Here is a 7,628-nt window from a genome sequence, read left to right as displayed (position 1 = left end):
TTATTTTGGAGAAAAAAAAGGAATACATTGGAGATGGTCTAAGGCATGGCCGACGTAAATGATCGACGTTGAGATTTCGGCTTTTCTAATTCTTGCTATTCTAATGTTTTAATATTATTTGAATATTTCCTTTGTTTTATAATATAATGGTTTAAAAGTATTTTTTTGTTGCACTATATAAATTGTTTTTATATTTCAATTATATTTCGATGTAACTTCATATTTATTGGTTATTGTGTGGCCAATTAAATTATGTAAATTACTGTGTAATTAATTAAATATATATATATATATATTAAATGACAGTTTTCTAAAGTAATAACTTTTAAATATTACAGATTTTAATTAAAACTGATTACATTTTGAAACATATAGAGTAATCTATAAACTAACTCTATATAGATATGAAGACAAAATTCTAAAGTGGTCTTACCTTGCATTTCTCTCATTCTGTGCATTTCTAATTGGAATGAGATAATCAACATCTAATATTATGTCACTCTCATTATATTAGAAATGGTCGAACCGTAAACCAATTAAAGATGATGTAAGGAAGACATAAAGATGTATTTTCAGTTATCACAAATATATAATCAATTGACAACAACTTAAACAACTTAATTATGTCCAGCGTAGGACAACATAGAAGAGTTTTCATACCTTCTAATATTATAATATCTCACTAAATTAGTGGCTAAATCAGTTTTCTCTAGCACAAATACTCACTATATTCTTGGAGTTTAAGCTTTTCTAAGTGATGATATTAGTAGTTTGATCCCAAGAAAAAGAAACAGTCGAACTGTACATTGTAATTGGAGAAAGAAAACAAACAAAAATCAACCGAAGACTTTTAAGGTATATGAAACAAAAAATTGGAAATAGTAATTTTCTACAATTAAAGAATAAGGCAAAAAAATTATAAAAATACAAAATAAAACAAAAAATATACACAGAAAGAAAGATTTAGTAAAGTAAAATCATAATATGATTTCCATAATTAATAGTGCTCAGTTACACTAAAAAGTCTAAATTTACAATATACACAGTTTTATTTACATCTTTAAACCTATTATCTAATTAAAATGATTCTAAAAAAAGTGACAGCACGAAGAGTTAGGAAATATATAGTAAAATATAATACATAATGTTAAAAATACATTATCACTGATCACTAAAAAGTCATGTTAGTAGTAATAAAAATGAAATGACAACACATTTATTAAAACCATAGAACGCAACAAGGTGTTATTAAATATACAAACTACAAATTAAATATGCTCAACGCAAACACACATAAAAATGAGACATCATATTTGGATATATTTAAATAAATAATATTATATTCTTGATAATTTTAAAATTACTTAAAAAGAAACTAAATTATTAAAAAAAATAATATATAAATAAAACTAAAGCAATATTTTGTAACGTCAAAATAATAAATGAATAAAAAATATATTATGCTAATAAAATAGATTTTAGATTTTAAAGACTTCTATTTCATGTAATATTACAAAATTCAAAATTTGTTTATTACAATTAATATTTTACCATTAGATATATTAAAATAATATTCTAGATCGATATTCAATTGTCAGTTTTCAACTATTACACGTAAAACAAATTATTAAGTACGTTTTTTTTTCTAAAATGGGGTTTTATATTTTAAGTAGGTTATTGGAATACTTTTTATTTTCGTGAATTTATTCAAGATGAGATTCCGATATTTTAAACTAAGATAATTTATGTTCTATATATAATTATATTTTTTTTTACATAACTCTAAAATCTTGGACTTGATTCTTCATATTTTATTAGTTAATTGTGTTACATATAATAGAAATACTTATTTTAAACTAAAAATGTAAAAAAAAAATCAAATTTAAAAATTAGTTATATATAATTTAATATAAAAAATTTACATACAAATAAAAATAATAAATGTAATAAATTTAAATATATTATCCGCGCGTAGCGCAGAAAAAGGATCTTGTTTGATTTTAATGGGTCAACTTGCGTTATTGTAACATCTCTCTTCTTCGAAGAAAGCTATTATATTTACAGTAATTTCTACACTTATTTTTTCTTTTGGTCAATATTTCAACACTTGTTTAAATTCGAATTTAAGAGGTTAATTTCTTATGTAAAGCTCCTCTAGTAAAACTTGCGCGGAAAATATTTCTTACTGTTACAATGAGTTATACGAAATAACTTAAAGAAAAACATAACAAGTTTTGCGAAACAGTTTCGCAAATACTAAAGTAGAACTATATGACGCATTCCTCGCGTAACCAAGAGCAAAATTACACGATGTCTTTCAAATACAAAGCTAAACTATCTCCCTCGGCGTTACGGCCGCACAAATCATATTCAGCATTACGGCTCAGCGGCTTCAGCCCTACACTCCTCGGCTTCATGGCCCAGCAAACTACTATTATACTATATACATCCAATGGATTGGAGGTTGAGTTCGTTGGAGTTTTGAATATATTTTAACTATTTTAGATATTTACGTTTGATTATTTGTATATAGTTTGAAGTATTTAGACGAAATTAAAAATACTAGAGATTTTTTCCGCGCTTCACGCGGATTGTGTCTTATAAATTTATTTTATTTATAATATTATTTTTCGATTTTTTTCTTTTACATTAACTTCTTGTTTTTTCCAATGTTAGTTTTTCTTAATTTAAATTTATATGTTTATAATTTTTCATTTTTCTTGTTGTAGATGGAGAATTATATTTTTTATTGATGGTTTTTTGTATGTGACATAAACTTTTTGAAATTTTAAAATAATGTTATATATAGTACGATTAACACATTAAAGAAGAGAAACATATTCAGGCACATTTTACACAGGTTTTATATGCATAATTTTAAACATTATATATGTATATATTATAAGTTTGAAACATGTAAATGCTTTCTAAAACTAAATACTTGTTTTGAGTTTACATAACTCAAAAGTTTTATCTCTTTTTAAATTCAAATCACAGAAAAAAATATCAAAAAGTCAGTATAGATGGGTTTTTTTTAAATCAACACTGAAAAATTACATGAATCAGATAACAACAGTTTTATAAACAACTGGATAAAATTTGACCGAGCCAAAGATTTTTACACAATATGTTCTTTCTTCTTCAAATTGCGAAGAGCCTATAGGCACAAGAAAAAAAATCATAATTTTTGTTTTCACTTATATAACATGTTTTCTCCTTTACACACGGAATTTATTACACTGCTATAAGCAATGGAGAACAACTCTATTCATATAAGATTCACATCTATGCATTTTGACAAAGAAGAATTTTAGCCATCTTTAGTTTCAGAATGGACCAACTTCAGTCATATACACTATATTTTCTCTATGATTCAAATCTTACAATTTTAATATATGTGCAGATTTCGACTTACTCGTCTCGATTTTTTTTTTTTAACAAACAAAGATTGACTACTTCCATGTAAGTCATCTATAAAAACACATTTAAAAGTCAATTGGAAAACTAACATCTGCATTGACCAGAAGACTTCTATGTAAGTCGTATGGACGAACAAATCTGGGAAAAAAAACTTATTTCATAGTTTCAACCAGTGAGATAACTTGTTTAGCACACATAAGTCTTCTCCAAGCACCCAGAATCTCAAACAAAAGTGACCCACCAAGAATCGTAAGCTTCAATGGCTCTATGAACCATAAAAATTTTAGAATCAAAATCTTGGGTTTTTTTGGATGAATATGGAGAGAAAGTGAAAGAGATGTTGTTTTTAGTTCATAAGAATTGAGAAAGAAAGAGTGTAAATCGATTTTTAAGTGCATTAAGAGCTTCAAATTGGTTGTTCATGGTGGTGGGTGTATTGATGGCAATGACAATATTGTGAATACTTGAGGAAGATGAGGGTGATAGAGTAAAATGTGCATTTTCGAAAAGAAAAAAAAAATGATGGCATTTTCGTGAATAATCTGAACTTTGGAGGTGAAAGAGGCAAGTCAAAGTTTCATAAAAAACATGGGTTAGTTTTGTGGTTGACTTCAAGTTTTGAGTCATATTTGCAACAAACCCTAGTATATATATATATATATATATATATATATATATATTAATTGGTGTGATGTATGATCGTTCGAGTACCCGTTCGGGTTCAATTCGGGTCTATTTAGGTTTTGAGTTTTCAAGGATAAAGATTTCAGGTCATTAGGGTATTTATAAATTTTGGACTTTTGCGGGTTTGGTTCTGGTTTGGATAACATGTTTAAATTATTTTTTTTAAAAATTAATTCATATATATTTTAAATTTTCCAAAATTTTAAAATAAAATCATATATTACATATAAATTTGAATAATGTTTGCTAAATACCTAAACTTAACATATAAAATGGTTTAGCTTGAATATTTTGATAAAAAAATTAATAGATATTTTTAGTATTTTTAGTGTTTGGGTATTGTTTAGCTATTTTAGACATTTACTTATTACAATTTGTATATATATTTTTATCATTTTGGACTTTAAAATATCATATATTTTGGATGTTTTTATATATATTAAATCTAAAATTAATTAATATATATAAATCTATTTTGGATACCCAAAATACTTCGGTTCGGATCGGATTAGGTTTCAGTTCTTCAAATACCAAAATTTCGAATATCAGATATTTAATCAATTTTGGTTCGGAATTGGTACTACTTATTCGGATTGGGATCGGTTCGATTCTTCGAATTCGAGTTTTTTGTCCAACCCTATATAGTGATATAAAAAATAAATAGCATCATATTTTTAAAAAAAAATACACCAGCGCGGACGCGTGGGTTAAAATCTAGTTTTGTTTAAAATTATAGGGTTCACAAAAAAACACAATATCCAATTTATTTATCTATACTATTAAAAGAGAAAGAGTTTAAAAATATCTACCTACTTATGAAAGGTTGTTGCACCTATTAATTAGACTTAACCTATTATATGTGACCAATATTAATAACTTAACCCTATTACTATAGATCAACCAAAGTTAGTTTACTAATATTCCGGAAACTTACGTGAGCAAATAAAAAATGTGATAAAACAATAAGTGACTTCCATCTCCTGTGGGATGAGTTCATCGTCTACACATTCATAGATCATTTTCTTAGCTGATAAATTCTATTAACTGGAAGGATTTTTTCTCGTGATTTATGTATCAATTAGATCATTTAGAATAGCCCCATATTATAATAATTTATAACATCCTATATAAATCATAATCATCATTTTATATGAATATATGCATCGTCAGCTATGACACAACTAATATCTGTACTATTAAAAGAGAAGCATTCTTAAAAAATCTACTTATTCAAGGTTATTTGGACCTATTAGCTAGACTAACACCACATAATTCAGCCTATTTTTAAGCCAAAGTAATATTCCATACATCAACTCATACTTTCCTTAAAGTACAAAAAGAGATATTGTAAGATATTTTAAGTAAAGATTTTATTATTATTTTCTTAATACAGAAAATAACTTAAGGAAATAGTCATAACAAACGGATTAATATTAATGTACATATTTTTGGACCCTACATATAAATTATCGAACATATGATGCATACCTTAGTATTACAAACTTAACAATATTCATTGCACTTTTTAAGTGATATGTTATTCATGTATTTCTTGACTCTTTTTATGAAATGTTATCACAAATTTAATATCTGAAATTGAAAACTATATCAATACTAAAAATAATTGGTTTTATAATAATGTAAGTCACACAAACCCCTTAGAAAGAAGTTTGATTCATAGACAATGTTAGATGGATCTCTATACACACTTGAAATCCATACATCAGATTCAAGAAGGTCTTTCACATCAAGGGTAATGCATAGACAATGTTAAATAGATCGGATCTCTAGGCAGATTCAAGAACAATGCCACAAGAATGCCTTTCAGACCTCTCTGATAAAACATTGAATTTACACAAACCACAATATCAAGTTCCTCTAGGAGATGCTAATAAATTGATACTCTAGACACACTTCAACTCTTGAAACAGATTCAAGAACGTCTTTTTGGGGTTTTCTATGAGACATTCAAGAACGCATCAGACATAAGCTTTATAGGAAAAAAAGGTTGAAACTTTGGAGGATGAAACCATAATTTAATGAGCTAAAAGAGATCAAATCAAACCGAACCTGAAAAGCACAAATCTAAAGGGATCTCGTCGGAAGTAGAAGCGTCCTCGCTCAAGAGCCGATCGATTCGCTCTGAAACAGACGGTGGAACCCTAAGTATGAACTGTTCCTCCATCTCACCAACGGATTGTATTATACAGGTTCCAGTCAATACGTTTAGCTTTCGTTGTGACGAGATAATCTATTGAACCCACGAAGCTCCTGTCTTTTGTTATGTAAGAGAATCACAAGTTGGGAGATAGAGAGACATCATGATAAACTTTTCTAGAAGAGTCAGAATACTCCTCTATTATTTACTATTTCCCCCCTGTAAGTTATAAGATTTTAATTTTTTACCCAAATAATTCCCTACGCTCAGCAAAAACACCATTATGCGGTATTTTTTTTTTTTTTGTGGTCTAGAATTTTATTAATTGGACGAAAGCCCAAAAAAAAGTTAACGCCTCTGGTGCCCCCAAATGTGATAAGCAAAATCTCCTATGGACTCCGTAATCGTCTATGCCTCTTTTTCATTAAGTCGGTGTGAAATGACAGGAATACCCTTCGAAGGTGGGAAAAAAAAATTCGAATTTGGGGCGGATGGGTTGAGTTATCCGGTTTGGTCTGGGTTTCGTTCGACGGTTTGTAATTGAGAATTCAATTCAATTGAAACCGAAATCAATTGGAATTCAGAAAAAAAGAAAATCAAAAATTAAAAGAAAAAAATTGTTATCCCGCAGCTCGAGGAAAGCTCCAGCTCGCAGCTCCTCTCCCTCTCGAGAAGCTTGTTATTGTCTCTGGTTGGTTTGCAGCTCCCTCCCAGCTACTCTGTTGTCGACGTCGATAGCTACTCCGGCGACGCCGTCGGACCGCAACGTTTCCACCGGCTAGCATTCTTTCGGATAGGTCGTAATGCAGGTTAGTTATTCTCTCCTTAGCGAGCTGTAAGATAGAAATTTGATTTAGGGTTTGTAATTGAAAGTGTTGAAACAACATTGATTCTGGGATGATTTGGTTGATTTATATATGAAATTGTTATGCATTGGGGTGCGTGAATTGTCTTAATTGTGAGTAGCTTTGCACGGAGATCTCTCCGATCAATCAATCGTACATACATTTGAGTTCTTGTTTAAGCATTAAGCATTACTTTGTATAACTAGGTATAACAAGTAGAACTGATAATTGTTGTAGAGTAGGTAAAACTTGGTAAAACTGTTGACAAGTCGGTAGAACTAAGAACTACGGGTATAACTAAAAGTTTTTTTATTTTGTTCTTGCAGGATACAATGATGAAATATGTGAGCGTCTATTTCAAATTTAAAGGGGAGATCTCTTGTGTAACCTTGAAGACAACAGTGGAGGATATAAGTTTGGCAATGCTTTGAAGAAAAGTTGTATAAAAAGCTTGCGTTGGATGAAAGTAAGGTAAAACTGGCATTGAAGTGCATGCCGATGGTGTATGGATCTGAAGAACA

The sequence above is a fragment of the Brassica oleracea genome, chromosome C3, assembly GCF_000695525.1.
Source record: "Brassica oleracea var. oleracea cultivar TO1000 chromosome C3, BOL, whole genome shotgun sequence".
Classification (NCBI taxonomy): domain Eukaryota; kingdom Viridiplantae; phylum Streptophyta; class Magnoliopsida; order Brassicales; family Brassicaceae; genus Brassica; species Brassica oleracea.
The sequence above is the reverse complement of the archived record's forward strand: the minus strand, read 5'-3'. Positions refer to the sequence as shown.